Source organism: Cavia porcellus, unplaced genomic scaffold (assembly GCF_034190915.1).
Source record: "Cavia porcellus strain 051 isolate PalLab524CR breed Dunkin Hartley unplaced genomic scaffold, mCavPor4.1 scaffold_8, whole genome shotgun sequence".
In the NCBI taxonomy this organism is placed as follows: domain Eukaryota; kingdom Metazoa; phylum Chordata; class Mammalia; order Rodentia; family Caviidae; genus Cavia; species Cavia porcellus.
The window spans coordinates 62,884,051-62,903,707 of NW_026947491.1; the positions used below are offsets into that span (position 1 = coordinate 62,884,051).

The 19,657-nt window shown below is 38.4% G+C and overlaps 1 long non-coding RNA gene and 1 other non-coding gene across 9 annotated transcripts in view; one reads left to right on the forward strand and one right to left on the reverse strand.

The window, feature by feature from the left end:
* Positions 1–19,657, reverse strand: part of LOC111758592 (uncharacterized) — a 272,253-nt gene that overhangs the window by 17,273 nt on the left and 235,323 nt on the right. For 5 of the 8 annotated variants that reach the window (XR_010049374.1, XR_010049364.1, XR_010049368.1 and 2 more), the window contains one exon: positions 9,429–9,574. The exons of 2 other annotated variants lie outside the window; for them this stretch is intronic. This is a non-coding gene — a long non-coding RNA (uncharacterized LOC111758592). Of the gene's footprint in view, positions 1–8,674; positions 8,870–9,428; positions 9,575–19,657 lie in introns of all 8 variants that reach the window. One more of the 8 variants, XR_010049369.1, reaches the window with a different exon arrangement.
* LOC111753336 (small nucleolar RNA U13) lies at positions 7,854–7,955 on the forward strand. Its single transcript, XR_002788151.1, has one exon. It is a non-coding gene; the product is annotated as a small nucleolar RNA U13 (small nucleolar RNA).

Consider the following 19,657-nt stretch of genomic DNA (forward strand, 5'->3'; position numbering starts at 1 on the left):
GTCGCTGAAAAGCTGTCCACAGTCCAGTTAGGAACAGAGACATGTACAAGCATCACGGTCCATCATACCTTCCCCAGAGCCATCACGGTGTTTATGGACACTCTATGACTCTATTCATGGAATCATATCCCTAAAAGAAGTGGGACAGATCTTCCTGTACATGACACTCAGAACAGGAGTAAAACACAAATGTCTCAGAGCCCAGGTTCCAGGCGCACTGACCATGAACAAGCGTAAGAGGCAGGCAAATGTGAAACACCAGGCAATTCTAGGAAGCAAGCCCAACCTAGACACTGGCACGCCTAGACCAAAAACCAATCACAGTGATGCTTTAATAAGTTTATTTGCTAAACACTCAGTGTCTACAGGTCAATTTTGCCTACTGAGATCACAGTTGTCACAGGGAAGGATTAGCCTAGTTGTCCCCAGATTGCCCATCCTATTGCTGATAGTCAAGCAGCTCTTGAGTAATAATATTTTCTTATCTATTTCCCCTTCAGATTATCATGTGAAGGCAAACTTTCCAGTCCAAGTTTTGACCACTTGGTGTTTTTTTTTTTTCTTTTGTGACTTAAAAGTTTTTCTCTCTGAGAGTTCAAATTATGTAGTTAATATGTAATTATTGATAAGCTCAGCTACATAATCTGAGGAATGCTTTGCAAAATGAATATGTATGTGCCATCCAAAAAGCAAGAAAAAAGTGCCAGTTCAGTGCTAAAATAGAAAGTTTTACTGTACATGATATGTCCTACCTTAGCTGAGGCAAATTAGCCCTCTAAGGTGCAGCGACCTTCCCACTGGGAGTACATGGGTAATAGAAGCAGTTTCCCTGTTTCATTGCAGCAACTTAGCGTACACTTAATTATTGGATGTGAGCTGAATTAAATTATTTTTCGGGACTGAATAGACTAAATAATGTCATATTGAAGAGAAAAAAAATCAAATGCTATAGCATCCTTTTATTATGCTAAATAAAATAGGTTGCAATGTTAAGTACTGTTTTTTTCTAATCACAAGGAATAGGTTGATGTCAGAGGATCCAGAGAATGATCATGTGCATTGAACTCCTCACTAAACAGAGCACTGAAACTCAGCATTTATGTCCACTTCCATCACTGATCTCCTGAGTGCCAGTCTTGCATCTCTGGAGAGCTTCAGTGGTAACATTTGTCACATTTCTTTCTGAAACATTTCTAGGGTTAGGCAAAATTCTTAAAATACCAGAAATTTAATGAAAGATACCTGTTCCAAAAGTGAGAAAAAGCAGTGTATAAGTTGTTTTCTGCTTTAAAAAAGAAACTGTTTTCTGATTTAAAAAAGAGAACCTAGGAATTGTTTGAAATACAGTTGGATTTGTACACATCTTGATCATGACCTTCCAGAAAGGCATTTCCAAGTCTGGAATTTCCCAGGGTACTTTGCCAAGAATTGGTGTTGAGTTACCAGAAAATCAATATGACATGCAGTATGCATTTATGTGGATAGTAATTCAACACACACACACACACACACACACACACACACACACACACACACCTTTCATTGTTTATGGCATTCTAGTCCAGGAGAAAAGGGATTGTTTTAATCAGAGGTGGAAAAGAGTAATACAATAGATTGTTCTAAATAACCAGCAGGAAAAATGTGTTTATTTATGATTTTTAAAGTTCCTTCATTTTGAAACATATCCTAAAAATAGATTTTTTTAAAATTTTCTCTCAGATTGGTTTATTTTACTTTATTTTAGGTTTATTTCTGTAACTTATCAATTCTGGGATATTATCTCATTAACATGGACTGTACCCAATTTAAATGATCCCTATTTTCTCCCTCCATTTTCTCCCAATCCTGGGAGTTAGGGGTAGGGGAAAGACAGACAGATAGACAAAGAGAGACAGAGAGATAGAGACAGAGACAGAAAGAGGGAGACAGAGACAGAGACAGAGTGAGAGAAACAGACAGACAGACAGAGGCAGAGATAGACCAGCAATTTCTTCATAGCATCAGTCTTTGTTCGAGAATAAACCCATCACCCTTTTCTGAGGGCAGAGCTGAAGGGTCTACATATCTGAGCAGGCATTGTGCTGCACTGTCTGAAGATTTTCTTTTTCTTCCTTAGTTCTGCATGTTACCATGCTGGCCAAAATCTATTCTGCACCTGGCTGAAAGCCCAAGCTATTTAGACGAGCTTATAAAATAAACCCTCCTATTTCTGGTTAGTATGCTCTCTGAAAATGCATGTGTTACCAAAAAAAAAAATCCTAGGGTTAAAAACTCAAAGGGCCAGGGGAGGAGAAGGAAAAGGATGGGATGAGAGCCTGAGAAAAGTGGTTAGAAACTTGAGGTTCTTCCTTCATTGGGCTGTTATTTAAGCACTGTACCTTCTACAGACCCTTAAGGGACCTCAAGAGAATTCCTGCACTCTTGCAAAAAACAGATTTCTCCTTCTGAGTGAAGATCTTCCTTGGAAAACAAGTTACTCAGAGAGAGAGAGAGAGAGACAGACAGACAGACAGACAGACAGACAGATGAAAAAAAAGTTTCATGCTCCCATGTATCCATTTCAAATGATTTATCTTCTCTCTGGCACACTGAGCTTCTTCATTCTTTGATTTGTTTTGTCTAAAAGAAAATTCTACTTACATCCCAAAATTCAACAACCTAGATTCTGCCCAGTTTCAGATTAAATAGGTAGTAAATTTCAGTAAATTACCTGTTTTCTTCAAGAAAAAAGTGAGGATGTGATGTAGTGGGGTTTTTAACTTACTTAAATTACTTCTGGTTTTAAATGAGGCTTATGAAATCCAAAGGGTTTTGTCACAGATGTTCAGAATGCACAGTGGTGAGGTGAATGTCTTGTGTTGTGTCGGTTTAGGAGTTGTTACAGTAATTACAACCTGCTGTTCACATATAACAAAAGTGTTTACAAAGTCTCTCTGTCTCTCTGCATGCATCGGGGTGTGCGAGTGTGCGAGTGTGTGTGTGTGTACACGCACAGGAACACACTGGATACCCTCTTCTCCCTGACAGTTCTGCCCACACTTGAAGCTCCGTATGGATCTTCTCATGGCCCTCCACACACTCCTCCAGGGAGGAAAGTATGGAACAGGGTTGGGCGGGAAGGCACCCAGGTAGGTGGAGAGGGAATGGAGGGGGCCCTTTGTGACAAACACTACCTTGGGGGCACAGTGCAGAGTGTGATTGTGTTTTATCCTGATTCTATCACCTCCTGTGCACATTTTGGCCCTTTACTAACCCTGTTTCAGTTTCCTCAGTGATAGAATGGGAAAGTGTCTGTGATAGTAGCTAACACTTTTTGATCACTGTTTTTGTGCCAGGCACTGTTCTAAGTGCTTATGTGCCCACATCAACCCTTTAGGCACTAAGGATAGAAGAGAGAAGTCAAGTAAAATGTCAGCCAATTAAGTGTTCAGGAATAGCTAGCCACCACCTTATACTCTGTTACTGTTACACGGTATCCCTTCTTATTGGTGAATCTTAATTTTCAATTACTGCCTCTGTAAAGTTGGCATCATCTCTGTTTTCCACTCATGAGGAAACCAAGAGTTAATTAACTTGCACATATTTCTTTAGCTGATAAAAGGGCAGTAAGATTCAAATCCAGGTCTTTGTGATGCTAAACTTGCTGTTTTCCCTCTGCTGGAAAAAACTTACCAGTTTATTCTACAGACACATTTTCTCCGCCGGGTGGCTGCACCATTCCTCACTCTCCAGGATCCTGCCTCACAGGTTCGAACTTGGTCCCAGCTGCATTGCTGAGAAGCAGTGTGGGCATCTGGGGCTCATGTACTTGAGGAGGCTACAAAAGCATTTCGACAGATGGGGCTAGCTGCTGCTGTGCCGAGGGACCCACCTCCACCTCTCACGAGAGAGTCTCTGGGACCTTACCCCACTGTCTCCCCATCATTTCCATCACCTCACAACTTCCCAGGATTCTTCCTTGCAACATTATATTTTTGTTATCATTTGTTTATAAGAATTTGAATTAATGTCATGCTCCCACAATAGTTTCTAAATACAAAGAAGGGAGAGCTCATATGAAAATCCCCCACCTTACCAAAAAGCTTTGCACTTAATACACAATGAATATCATCAAATAATCAGCTAGCTGAGGAGCACATTGATGTATCTAACAACTCAGACAATGGGCATGCTCAGTACCAACTTTCAGGATTTCTTGTTTTGAGGTCAGGCAATTAGCCTAGGAGGAAAATACAGAAAATTCACAGTCTAAAGCAGAAGCGCTCCATATCTTGATTTTTTTTTGTAAATTATTCCTGTTCTGGGGCTGTGGAAATGTAAGAATCTTCACACAGTGCTAATGGAAATATAGGCTGGCAAACACTTCTGTTAAGAACCTTGCAGGGAAAATGATATCACAGAGTTTTATTGGATCATTGAACAGAACTGTTTGCAGTATCATTGTTGGAATGTCCACTCTACAAGCTTTAATTTTGTGACTTGAACAATTATTTCTAAGATGGCAATATGTAATCCATTAACTAGTGATTTCCTACTGCGCATTTTTTTATTCTGTAAATCTGTATAACTTGTACCCCTTCACTGTTTTTTTTTCTTTCTTTTCTTTTCTCCTTAAATAAAAATTAAAAAAAAAAAAAAAAAGAACCTTGCAGAATTTAGTTAAGTATGTACACATTCTATGTTGCAACTATATAACTACTATCCTGGGGATATTTTCATACAGGTGCATAAGAAATTATGCAAGAATATTAATTACAATATTACTTGTGGATGTTTTCCATTGGGAGAAAGCAGATGTCTATAATGTGGATAAGCACATAATTGAGTATTATGTAGCAGTTAGGAATAGTGGATTAGATATGCATACAGAAATATGAATCCTAGCAAAATATAGCCCACTAATGCTCACTGGAAAAAAGTAGAAAATAGAGTGAGATGTTTAACATAGTCATTCATGTAAAACATGCATGTAAAAGATTACAAAGTTTGCAAAAACACATGCAAATAAAAAGATGTACACTAAATATATTAAAGTATTTGCCTATGGTGAAAGGAGAAAGTGAGTGGTGACAGATACAAATGGAAATTAATTCAGATAAGTTAATTTATGAGTAAAATAAGGGAGAGTCTTTCATGGGTCAAAGATACCACTGAACCAAAGATACAAAGACAAAGAAAGAAAAACTGTTTTCCAGAGTATTTCCCCTGTTTGTAGCACCAGCTGTCAGATATACCATGATAAAGTTGGAGAGGAAAAACTTCACTATACCACTTTACACTTCAGATGCATTCTAGGATCACACATCTTTAGTGTATGGCAAATAAAAATTTCCCCATGAACAAACACTAATAGTTATGTGGAAATACGTATATGTAGAATTTTTTATGATAAAAATATTATTTATTAAATGTAAACAGTTAAAAAATGATTACAAATTTTGTCATTTCTCCTCTCTGCATTTATCAGTTATATATAAATACAAGTAACTGTATGTTTAGAGGAAAAATAACAAGAAGAATGTACTAAGGGTCTCGAAAAAATGAAATAGACCTAAATATTTCAAGCTCTGTGAAGGCTATGATTAAGAGGACACACACACACACACACACACACACACACACACACACTCCCCACAGATAGAATTAGAAGAGCTACAGGGTTTTTTTTTTTTTCATTGAGTAAAATATAAGCTTCTATTTTTCCATATCTGCAAATACTCATCCATATCATCCTAGCTAATGGCTTCATGGTCATTGTGTAGACATGCCATGATTATTTATCTGATTTCCTATGGCTAATTATTCAAGGTATTTTAAATTTATCAGTGCTGTAAGTTTGACAGTAGTTAGCATTCCCAAGGTGAGACTTCTCCATCAGAGACTTTTACAAAATGTTTTTCTACGCATTTCTGGGTTTTCTATAGGAAGACTGCACCAATTTATACTTCCACCAAAATGGTAGTAGACAAGTCAGTTTCCTTAAACTTTTCACAGCACTGGTAAGGTCAATCTTCATAGTCATGCTCATTCTGATACCTGTTCTTCCTTTGAAGCCTAAGCCAGGAGTGGACTTTTTCAAGCTTAAGCAGACATCATGCTTGCTTGTTTAAAGGGATGGCTTCCCATGTCAGGGTACAAGTCAGCTTTCTCCACAAGCCAGGGAATGTTTATTCTGGTTTTCAGAGTTGAACTAAACTTTCCTTTTATGTGTGCCTGGAGTTTTGAGGTTTACTGGCAAGGACAGATTAAGCTTATTTCCAAGCTCAGTAAATTGATGGCCAAGGGAAGTGTTGTGAGCAGCCAGGGCCAACCTACACTGGAAAATCACTGTCAGGTCACCACTGAATGGCACCCAGGCCACCATCCTCAGATTTATGTTAGAATTCAAGTGAAATAAAATTTCTTATGTTCTTCAAAATTGATCTTTTGTTTAATCATGCTATTTGTTTCAGGCATTTAAAATTTTTCTTAATAAGTTATGTATTTAACAATATTAACAAATCACCAACATATATCAATATTAGCATTTTGTATTTGGTCCATCAATTTTTTTTTTTTTTTTTGTCTTTTTCCTTTTTATCGGTACCAGGGATCAAACTCACAACTGTCTGCTTGCAAGGCAAGCGCTTATGCCGCTGAGCTAAATCCCCAGCCCCTGGTCCATCAATTTTTAAACTGAAGTGGTTATAAGATGATTATAGAAATCATGACATTTGATATTCTAAGAACAATTAAATTGTATACTCTATGCTGTTTTTCATTTCTGAATATTTAGGATACTACTTCCATAAATGAACACACACACACACACACACACACACACACACACACACACAAACTCATTTTTTCTGCCAGGAATCAGTTGTCCCCTCTCAATCTTTGCCCCTTATTTTACAATATGTTCAGAAGTGGAGCTCCTAGCTTTTTCTGTCAGCTGCAGAGATGGAGAAGCAGTTCACCAGCTTAGAGTTGTCTTCTGTCAGTTTAGAGACCTGCTGTCGTGCTCATGTGACATTGATGTTTCTTTTTAGCTTGATTTTTGGATACTGCAAGTGCTACTCAGCCTAGTTCCATATTTATGGAGTTATTTTTAAAAAAGATAAAGTCACAAATGTAGCTTAGCTCATCTTATTGTTCTTCTGGGCTAAGCTTGCTGATGGCTTCCAGGAAACAGGCACTGACTTCCCCCATGAGAAAACAGGGAAAGAGGGCTGCTGGCTGCAATCTAAGGCTGGCGGAGGACAAACATGAGTTGGTGGCAAATGTTGGGGATTATTCCCCACAAAAAAGACCTGGGATTTTTGGTAAGGGTGGCACATGCAAACTCTCAAACTAGTCAAGAACGAGTTCCAACCCCAGCCAGTTCTACTATATTCTGAGTGATCTTGGCTCCTCGTTTTCCTTTTCTAAGTTACAATATTCGTTTTCATTATTTAAGATTATTTTAAGAGCCAAACCACACCTTTCTGTCAGCAAGGGCAGCCACTATGGGGAATGTGAAGAGAATCAAGAAGCCAAACCACGCCTTCCAGTGAACCAGCCAGTGTGCGGCTCGGAGACAAGAAGAGAAACACCCTGCCCTGCAACGTCAGCATCAGGGCTGATTGGAAGGAAGTCAGGCTGAGATGATAACCATATGCATTATAGCAACTGTGAGGGATTTCCTTCTGTCTTGTTTTTGAAATTCAATGTTTTATTTCATTTTACTGATTTGTTTTATTCCTGTATCTGTCTGGTAAGCTGAGCAGCTATTTGGAAAATAACACATGCAATGTAACAACCATTGTTAAATTCCTGTCATCCTGTTCTGTAAACCTATATAGCTATTGTTGTTCTTGAAAATAAAAGATCAGATCCTCGGGTTCATAAGCGTGATGATTGGGTGTTCATGCTCTATGCATGACATGTGCCTCCTTTCTACCTTGTTACGACCTCGGCACATTACCCGTCTGACGTGAAAAAAAAAGAAAAGAAAAGAAAAGAAAAGATCATCTGAGAGATAAATTGAGTTAAAGTATATGAATCTTCTACCACAGCACTTATTGAATAAACTACTCAATAATTCGAGTTGCTATTATGATTAATCAAGACATGAGAATCATCTTCCCTTCTTTGGTGTTGCCTAGTATGCTGTAGTTCAAGGCAGCATTAGGTGAATTACAGCCCACAGACCAAATCCAGACCTCTGCTTATGAGCTAAGAATGTTTTCTCATATTTACAAATGGTTGCAAGGAGAGCAAAAGAATATTTTGTGACATATGCAAGTGATACAAATCCCAAACTCCGTAAGTAACATTCTGTCAGAATGTATCCGCACTCATTCTGTGCATATGTTTCTGGGCTACTAAGGCAGAGTTGAACAGTAGCAACAGTGACCAGATGGCCCATGAAGTAAAAAATATTTACTATTTAGCCCTTTGCAGAAAAGTTGCAGAGCTCTGCTTTAGAAAGTTGTTAAGCATGGAACTGTTGTACAGATCATGGAAAACACTGTTTTCTGTCTTCTTCCAACACATTGTAGTTTTGGCTAAAGGAACCATTTGTGGAAGCTCCTCTCCACAACCCAGGAGGCCTGTCCTTGACAATGGTGTTAAAGCTCAAGAACTGACTTTATGGAAGAAAAAGAAGCCCTGATGTGTACTGCTGGCTGATTTCTGTGGTTTGGATACTTACACTGTGGCTGATTTTAAATTTAGCAACATGCTCCAAATGGCTTGGAAAAATTCATGCAGTTTTTGACTATTGTTTCCAGTGAGCCGGGCCAGTCAGTGCTGGTGCACAACTGTCCTTGACTTCTCCCGCCAGCCTCATCACTGCGGTGCTCTGTGGAGCTTCACATCTGCATTGCGTTTTCCAGGGGGATCATAACTGGTAATTGAGTCACAGAGGAGGTCCGTGATTTCCACTTCTAAGGGTCTTATTTCAGAATATATTATTGAGAAATATTCATTACATCTGAGATATTCAGCACAGAAGAAAGCTGGCACACGTGTGAGGAGAAGTGCTACCAGTGAGGAAGTCTAAGCATTATGGATAGAGACCAGGCACAAGTTTTTGACTGGAGAGTTCAGGGAATGCCAGTGACCTACAGTTTTCCATTTTACCCTTGCTCCTGAATGCGGCCAGTAAGATATGCATGAGAATATCTAGTAAGAGAGAGCGCCTAGCCGGGAGAATTACAGTGCCAAGGTCCTGAGGCAACCGTTTTTTAATTCATTCTCTCCTCTGTGCTTCCCCTGGAATCTGGTCTTTCAAGGCTGGTTGTATTTTGAGGAAGCATACATTGATAGTTTATATATTGATTAGACTGTGAGTTCCTAAAAGTTTATAATCAGTCTTTGCATCTTGGGTATTTAGCACAATGTCACAATGTAAGCATAGAATAAATAGAGCATGCAACATGTAACATTCAGTCAAACTTCCTCACCAAGCCGAGGTGTGTTCTTCCCATTAATTTCCTTAGGATTCTGAGAGACACTGTTGTTTGCACAAGACAAGCATCTTCAGTGTCCACTAAGTCCTCGTCTGCTTCCTTGTGCAGCTTACACACCCATGTTGGGATTGGCTTTTCCTCTTCACAAAATTGAGGGAAAAAAGTTAAGACACAGAACAGTGAGGTTTTTGAACAAGTGCACAAAACTTTAAAAGAAGATCTACTGCAATTCTCCACATTCAGATGGGGCGCCCCAGCTAGGGGGTATAGAGAGACAAAATGCAGGTCTTTCTATTTGAGCATTGTGTAAAAATTAAAGAAAATCAACCCCAGTCATCGAACACCTTCTGAAGAGTTTTCATTTAGTCTTTTTCAGATCAAGGGTTACTTAGCCTTAAACTCATTCCTTTTCTTTCTCTTTCCCCCTTCCTCTGACCAGTCACTAATTTTTTTCTCCTTTCTAATCCTCTCCTTCCCTCCCCTCTTCTCTCATTTCCTTGCCCATGACTTGCTACAGAACAAGGCATACTTGAATCTGCACAATGTGGACTCACTTCTAGGCTGTTGTCCCAGGGTGATTTGGGCTGGGCAGGGATAGTCATAATAAGAGCCTGTGCTGAAAACACATTAACACATGAAGTGTTATTTTTACAATTGTTGTTTTTCTGATTGTAACCGTATTCTAGAACCATACTCTTGTAGTGAAGTTTAAGCATGATGTATAAAATCCTACAGAGAGTTTTGAGCACAGTATAGTTTGATTTAAGACCACTAACCATGTCTACAGGAAATATTTTGCTTAGAAAAACTGGAAGGCTTTGCTGGGTGAAGAAGCACTTGATTAAAACAGTAACCAAACCGAAGACTTTTCCTTGTCACTTGTCACTGTTTCCTCAATGATTCTCAAGTAAGGCTTCATCTGGACCACACAACACTTCTTCCTTCTCTCTCCTAGGGTCTATATATGTGTGTATTATTAATGTGCATTCTATACAGCAAGGGATAAAGGGACAGAGAGCCATCCAAGGCTTATCTTGCATTTGCTATGATTCAGTGTAAATACTGCTTTTCATCAACCCTGAGATCTTTTTTCACAGTTTAGCTTCTCTAATATCAGAATGAACTTCATAATCAATATCATGCCATAACTTAATTGGTAGTAATTTCTTATTTTTTCTAGTAATACACAAAATTTATAGTGTGTATGGCAATCAGTTGAGTCTTAGATTCAATGATATTATAACAGATGGAAACTTTGCCCTAAAGCTGAATACACCTGTCAAAGTCTTCAAAGGTCAAAAAATCATGGTGTTGCTCCATGAAAGCCTGTCTGAGTGACCTCCAGTATTACTCTCTAAATGTTCTTTTGTTTCTCTGTATATTAGAGAGTTAATTTTTAATGAATTCTTGCTATATCAAGGCAATAGTCTAAGTACTTTACTCACCTGTTCTCATAAGCCTTTGAGGAGTGGGGAAAGGAACCCTTCTATGGGTTGGTGGGAATGTAATCTTGAGCAACCACTATGGAAATCAGTGTGGAGATTCCTCAACACACTAGACCTAGAAGTTCCATTTGAACCAGCTCTATTCCCCTTCTGGGTACACTGTACTTCCAAAAAAGTTAAAGACGTTGTACTATAGAGACACATTCATACCCATGTTTATCACAGTACCATTCACAAGAGCTAAATCTTGGAAGCAGCCTACATGTCTATCAGCAGATGAATGGAAAAAGGGAAAAAGGAAATGTGTTTACACACAACAGAGTACTACTCTGCCATAAAGGTAAGCTCGAGTTACTTGTAGGAAAATGGATGCAACTTGAGATCATGTTAAATGCAATAAATCAGAAACACAAGTTTAAAGATCACATGGTTTCTCGTGTATGAGAAACTCAAAATATAAATAAAGAATAAAATAAAAGAGAGAGAGATCTTTCTCACATGGGAAGGAGATAAAGAGATTTAGTGGGGAGGGGAGGCAGGGAGTGAAAGGGAATGCAAAAAAGGAATTAAGAAGTGTTATGTATGAGTATCGAAGCCACACAAGGAACGTTAACATTATGTACTGGAAACACGTACCAATAAAAAATAAATGTCTTATTTTTAATTTTTTTAATTTTACAGACAACAAAAGAAAATAAAGCAAAGCAGAGCAGTACAATGCAAGCCACACAGGACTTGAAAACAAGATAACAGGAAATCAACAGTGGCTACCATAATGTCTCTTCAAGATAGTTGTCCATACCTTCACACACACAATAAAATCAAACAAAGCAAAATAGTATAAAACCAATCAAAACAAAAGAATAAAAGCATTATGAGACTTCAAAACAAGACAATGGAAAATCAGCAATGACCAACATAATGTCTCTTGTTTTCTTCAAAATAGATGATACCATCATACAAAATAAAATCAAACAAAACAATAAAATCAATGAAACAAAAGAATGAAAGCATTTATAGGACTTCAAAACAAGATAATAGGAAACCAACCATGATTATCATAATTCATCCTATTATGTTCAAAATAGCCCACATTCTCAGACACAGTAAAATCTAACAAAAAAAGATAGAACAAAACCAAACCTAACAAAATTGTGAAAGCAATACAAGAATTCAAGGCAAGGCAATAAGAAATTAACAGTGGTTATCACCTTCCCCTCCTAGGTGTCTCCTCCCCTATTACTTTTGTAATATCTATTGTACTTTTTGGATCTCACTCTTTTTTTAATGCTAGGGTTCACGCATATGAGTTCAAACCATTTCACCTATGAACATGATCTCCAGTTGTATCCATTTACCTACAAGAACCTCAAGATTATCCTACTTTATTGCTGGGTATAGCTATAAAGCTTGTAGCTTGAATCCTTGTATTGTTTATGGAAAGCTTATAGCTTTCCATTGTATGAAAATATCATATTTTTCTTATCCATTCTGTGGTTTATAGGCAAGTTATCCTTGCTTATTTCTGGTATCCTGTCACATGGAACAATTGTTTTCTCTCCTATGTTTTTCAGTCTATGAATTTCCTTTTGAATAAACATGTTCCTTGTATACTATATATTGATGGATCTTGTTTCTTGATCCACTCTCCCTGTGTTTCTTTTTATTGCTGACTTGAGGCCATCTACATTAATGGTTACAACCAGCACACATTGGTTTGTTTCTGCCCTGCTATCTTCCTGTTGTTGGCCCTTTACTTGTCTCCTTCATTCAATTGCCTGTCCTATTTGATGATCCTCCTTTGCTGCTGTTCCTGGAACCATGGTCATCTTTATCTCTCTCTAGACTATTCTTCAGCACTCTCTGTAGGATTGGTTTGGTGCTCATGAAATTCTTCAGTTGTTCTTTGTCATAGAAGTGTCTTATTTTTCCATCAATTTTGAAAGATAGTTTTGCAGGGTACGTCAATCTGGGTTGGAAATTGTTTTCCTTCAGGATTTGAAACACTTCACCCCAACCTCTTCTTGACCTGATGGTTTGTGTTGACAAGTCTGCTGTGATTTTGATTGGTGTCCCATTATAGGTGATCTTTTTCTTTTCTCTAACAGCTTTTAATATTCTGTTCATGTGCTGAATTTCTGAGATCTTGATTATTATGTCTAGGTGTAGATTTACTTTGGTTATAGCTAATTGGAGTCCTATATTCCTTGCTTATCTGCATCCCAGATCCTTTCTCCATGTTTGGGAAGTTTTCTGCTATTACTTCTGTAAATAGTCTCTTTATTTTATTTGTGTTTACACTGCTTCTTCACTGATAACTATCACTCTTAAATATTGCTTCTTTGTGTAGTCTTACACTGAATTGTTATTTCCTAGTTCTTTGTTATTTTTAAGAGATCTTTCCTTTCACAATCGCTAGCTGCAATCCTGTTTTCAAGGTCAGAAAGTCTATCTTTGGTCTGTTTGGTTCTGTTTGAAAGCAAACAGAATCGCCAGCTTCTGATCTATTTTTTAATTTCCTGGATCTCTCTTTGAATCTGTTTCATGCATTGTAATTCTTTGCTATATGTTCATTCGAGGTTTCCATCATTTTCCTATGCTATTCTCTTTTATCTATGTCTTCTTTAGATATGCTCAGCAATTTTTTCATTATGTTTGTGATTTACCTGAGACATTATTTCTGATCTGATTACTTTTACAGTCTCATGACGTTGTTTCTTTACTTCAGTTACTGTCCTCTTGGAGATTGCAAGTGTGTGAGTTCCATTTTCTTCCATGATTGTATCTCCGAGACTTGTGTGGCCTGGAGGTCTGAGATTGCCTTTTGCTGTTTTGTCTTGGCATTCTCCTGGGTTCCTTCCAACAAGCTGGCTATGTGGTCCCAGGCCCTTCCCATATTGGCTGCTCCTCTGTGGTAGAGGGGAATGGGACAGGCACCTGGGTTTCTCTGACCCCAGGTTTACAGGAAGGTAGTGGGGCATGGGACAGGCTTCTCCAGTCTTATGCAGCTACAGTGGGGTTTCCCCAATGGCCAGGGGTGTGTGATGGTGGGGCTGCTTGTCTCAGCCTGTGTGTCTACGTTGGGACTCCCACGATGGTGGCAGGCATGTAGGAGTGTGTTTGTCTGATTCTCCTGGTGGGTGGTGGTTTCCTGAGGGAAGCAAGGGCCTCCAATGGTGGCCTGTGGGTGCTTGAGGCTTACCTAGCTGCATCTCCCTGCTCACACTGGCTTCCTACAGAAAGCAAGCCTTCTGATGATGGCAGCCAGCAAGAGAAGGCCGATGTCTTAAATTTTAAAAGCTGCAAATTGATTAGTTCCTGCTGCAGATTAGAACAGCTGTTTCAGGGAGAAAACTTTCAGGAAATGATACTTGCAGAAATGGGAACAGATGGAGAGGAGCAAGCTTCTTCTTCCTTCTTGGTCCTTCCACTGTCTCTCCAGTGCTTACTTTGAGGAAAATACTAGCAAACCAAACAGACCTGTGCTGTCCTCAGGGTTCTGACCATCTCTCTGTATTTCTTTCTTTCTTTCTTTCTTTCTTTCTTTCTTTCTTTCTTTCTTTCTTTCTTTCTTTCTTTCCTTCCCACAGTGTCTCATTTGCAATTGTGTATGCTTTTATTCTTCAATTATGTAATATCAGCTTTTCTTTGCCTATGGGCTTGGTCTCTTTATAGCTTTTTAACTGTTTTGATCTTTTTTCTCTTTTCAAGCTACCTTCTTTTTCTTTCTTCATATTTCTATCCCTATTTACTGACCAGAATGTAGATTTAAGCATAGGTTTTGTTTCTGTGTTCTCTTGTAACAAATTTTACAATGTTTGTTCTTAAGATCTTCTAAGTAGATGAATGAAACAGTTTATAATTCTTTGTCTTCAAGTTCAGACAAATAAAACTTAAATCAGTAGGCTTTTCCTTACTGAAGTTTCATTTTCTTATGTAGTCTAATCACTGAGAGTTTAATGTGACAAATCTGAGGAAGCACAGTATTTACAATGATTTTTACAAGCAGTATTTCCTACCTGCCAGTCATTATCAGCAAATTCTTTTCTGTTTAAAGAGTAATGTCATGTACATTGGTTAAAGTTCGGTAATCAGATTACTTTGAGTTCTAATGCCACATCTTCCATTCCCCAGCTGTACAGCATTAGGCAATTCATGTATCTTATCTATGCTTGGTTTCCCTCATCTGCAGAACAGGGAGAGTAACACTACCTCAGCAGCATTTTAGAAGGATTAAGTTACTTAATATATCAAAGCATTCAAAAGAGTGTCCTGCTTGTTTTAGGTATAATTAGCTATCATTATTATCTATAGCACAAATTATATCAAGGCAGCCTTACTCCCTTCCTGTAATCTTTTTATTCTGCTTTCTTATATGCTAATTATGTTCCGTAGCCTTTTTGAGTTATAAGCTGTTTTTTGTGGGTCTGCTTATCTAAATGTCAAGAAAATTTATGATGTCAAAAAATTACCAAATTTCTCAGCTCTTTCTGGTTGTATGTGACAGAAAATCAAGTCAGTTTTGCTTAACCAGAAAAGATTATATAAATGAGGAGTTCTGGAGTAGACCTGGTAGCCAGGGCAGGTCTGAGGCCTTGAATAAAATCTCCAGGAGACTCAGTCCCTTGTTAGTCTCTCATCTTTTATCCACTGATTTCATTCCCTTTCCTATAGTCAAGCATTCTCTTGGTAGTAACCATGATGTCCTCTGGCATGCATGAATTCATCTTTACAGCTACTCTACAAAATCACACTCAAAAGCATTTCTTAGGGTGGCGCTCAATGGTAGCCTACTTGCTTAGTATGTTCAAGGCCCTGGCTTTAATCCCAGCAATACAAAAATAGGTGAATAAATAAATACTTGTTCTTTTATTGAGAATTTACAAGTATCTCAAGCTAACACCTGCCTTTTGTAAAGAGCTTTCTACCCTTCTCTGTACCTCTCTGTCCCTGGAGATTGGGGCAGCCCTGGATCATCTATGAACCTGGAATATTAATTGTGGAATTAATAAGGCCGGATAGCAAACCTGTTGTTCCCTTCATTATTTTTTTTAGGTGAGTTTGGATATATATATATATATATATATATTCAGCTAAGCAGGTATTGAACTTCTGAGGAACATATATTTCAGTAACCTATTTTAATCTGTGGACAACATTTGTCACTGAGCTAAGTGATATGAAAAGTGATTCAATACTCTGGGTTTCTTAAACTATACAGAGATTTGTAATATATTTAAAAGTCTCAGTTGTTTATAAAGTAAAGCAGTTATTGACAAACAAGGGTTAGGATGTAAAAGCAAGTCATGCAGCTCATATCTGAAAAACATCCAAAGAGCTTAATGAATGGCCACTACTGTGTCGATAGTCCTAAGAAGCATCTCAGGCTTTAGGGCACCTCCCTCCTGCGGTCACATTAGGTCGTCCTGTCCTTTGCTCTGGGCTCCACAGACAGTCTGTTTTCAAAGCCTGAGCACAGGCCTCTGGCAGAGCGAAGAGGGTGGATTTACTGGGAAGGATGAGGTTGAATTCCTCTGAGCAAGGCCAACTGTGGAGAAACTGGGCAGAGCCCAAGAGCTTGTCACTCATGGCTTCCCTGCTGGGCCTCTGAGAGCTGAAGGGAAACAGTGAACCACAGGTCAGGGGTTGGTTTGGGGGTGCTGCGCTTGATCTTTGTAAAGCTAAAAGCCAGATCTAGAGGCAGGGCGATCTGTGTAAGGACTCCAGCTGAGGTGTTAGGACCTGGATGTCTGAAAATCCAGCCATCACCAAGAATGTTGCACGGTGCTGCCCTGGAATCCAGGCAAAGGTGCCCATGGAGAGCCTGTATGAACCTGCTTTCATAAATTTGATGAGCTACCCAGGCTTTCTGTGTATATTCCCAGAGATCCCTAGCTTAACTTCCTGCAATGAGGAGGCTGACAAAGGCTGCCTGTACCCAGGCTGTCATCCTTCAGGAGTGTAGAAAAAGGACTGAGAGGTCCCAGGCCCTGCTCTCTGATCTGCCTCTGCTATGCAGCCTGCCCTTTGGCGACAAAGGGCTGTGTGTTGGAGACATCAGGAGTACGCTCTGTCCTGGGAGGTAGTAAAGGTGCCTGAGGAAAATCCTGTTTTATTTCCTCCAAAACTTGATTGAGAACCATGAAAGTAATTCACTTTTCCCCTTTTTTGGTGGGGTTTTTTAGGAAGAGAAAAATATAAAGTGTTCTGACTCATCTGCTTTAAAGTGAAAAGCTAGGATCATTTGAGTGTGGAGTGAAAACAATTAAAAATACATACATACGACAGCTCATTTATTAAACTTTGGATTGGGATGGCATATCCAAAAAAATTTATTGCATACCATTTTCCTTTTTACCTTTCATAACATTATGCATTTCCCTGTCTTCTTAGCCAGAGGCTATGCAGTGCAATCTAACCTTTTTTTGGTGAATCAGCATTTTAATTGTAGATCTCAGTTATAGCAAATACCCCCAGACTCTCAGGCTTTTTCTAAAGTTTTGGTCATCTCTGTTTGGCTCCCATTTACTGCTGCTACAAATACTCTTTCCTATAAGCAGATGGCAATCCCTCCCTTTTTATTCCAATTTTTTGGTTCTTATTGTGGTAGAATAACAGGTGAGCTTATCAGAAGTCTACTTAAAACGTAGATAATTAAGAGAATGACTGGGGTCCTCAGAAACTGATTTTTACTGGATGGAGGTATAGCTCAGTTGTAGAGTTTGTTGAACATATTTGAAGCTGAAGTTCAATCCTTAGGTTCAATTACTATAAATAAATAAATAAATGCTTTTAAATATAGGCACAAAAATACACGTACGTGCATATGGACATGCTTATATTTTTAAGGAATTTAGATTCCTGTGTTAAAGATTAATGGGTCTCTTTTGATATGCCACATTCCAAAACTCTTAGAGGCTGAGGTAGGAGGACTGAATTTGAGCCTCACCTGGGCAATTTAGCAAGATCTGTCTCAAGCTTAAGTAAAATAAAAGAGCTAGGGATGAAACTCAGTGTAAAGACTCTGAATTTCATCTCCAGTACCACACACAAAAATGCATCAGCAAGCAAAGTGCTCCTGGACCACTGTGAAGGAGTCTTAGCCAGATCTGAGTATGTAGGAAGGGGCTTGAGGAATAGTGATCCCTCAGATGGAATCTCAAATTATGTTTGTATTTTTATCTTAAAGCAAATTGAAGTTAGTCAACAAATAAATAGCATGAAATTGTTAAATACTAAAAAAGTACTTTGCAAAGAAAATGTATATAATCACATCATAGGTGCATATATGCAAATTCTAAAATCACACTCTCAACCTATTTATATTTACAAGAACAATAAATGGAACCAAAGGATTAAGAGTATAAATGAGAAGGAGACAAAACAACTTTTAAAATGTGGTGACTTCGGGGATAGAGACAGGGGAATAGAATGAGGGAGAGGTTTCAGAGGGATTACAACTCTATTTCTCATCTTTATTTCCTTATTAAAAACAGAACCACAGTAAACATGCTAAAATTTTTAATAATCTCTGGATCCAGATGGTGTGAATTAAGGATATTTGCTTTATTGTTATGTACCATTCAAATGTTTCCTAATAAAATAGTAAATTTAAGAAAATAAAAACAAAAGCCATTTGTATTTGCATACAATACAGATCTCTTCCAATAACCAGAGCCTGCAGCTGTCCATCTATTGCACTCAGCTGAACTGTTGCTGCAGCACGGGGAGTCCTGGTATTTATAAGTGTCTGGTTTGCAGTGGGTTTATTTATGCCTAGATCATCTCTTCTCTCTTACTAGATGTAAACTGTTTGAAAGCATGAGACAGAACTGTTTGGTTCACACTGAACTGGCGCTTTCAGAGCAGGGACTGGTTTGTATATCCCTAGAATTAGCAGTGTCTTTCTTACAGTTGCAGTTCTATAAAGATTTGTTGGATGAGTGAGTCGGAAGTGATTTGCCTTGAACCTCACTACTGCAAGTTCTTGGCTGAACACTTCCCTCATGAGGGTCACACACTTTGGGTGGGGAGCTGACATAGACATCTAACTGGACTGGACAAGAAGATGACTTAGAGTAGTGGCTGTGTTGCCCAGGTGATTACATCTGACCGGGATGGCTGGGAAGGGTATGCTGTGATCAAGTCTCCTATCTATTTGTGTTTCTCTTGGAGTAAGAGATTGTTTACTCTGGAGACATAGTTAAAATATGAATCTCTTACCTAAAGAAAATAACTCATCAAGCAGCCAACTTCTGTCATTACACTGGCAGGATAAGTGCATCGGACTGGCCTCAAGAGAACAATCAGACTGACTAGAGTGTAAAAATTGGCTCAGAAGAAAAGGCAGAAGTCTAGATAGTAGTTTTAGGAGATATTAACCACTGGATGGCACAGAGTAGAAACTGTGAGGGAAGATGATATTAAGAAGATGGAACAGGTGATTTGAGCAACTATCTCTAAGATAATAATATGTAATCTATTAACTGGTGATTTCTTACTGCTTTTTTTTTTTTTTTTTGTAGTTCTGTATTACTTGTACCCTTACACCACTTTGTTTTGTTTTGTTTTTTCTCTTTTTCCTTTTAAATAAAATTTTAAAAAAAAGAAGATGGAACTGGGTCACAAATTTAAGGCATAAGATAATTTAAGGCACAGGAAATTTAAGGCACATGTTGGCTGTTTACTCATCAGAGTTTATGCAGCCTTATCTGGTGCTCTTTGTAGCTTTGTGAAAGTTGTCAAAGTCAAAATGGAGTCATTTCTGTTAACAAAATG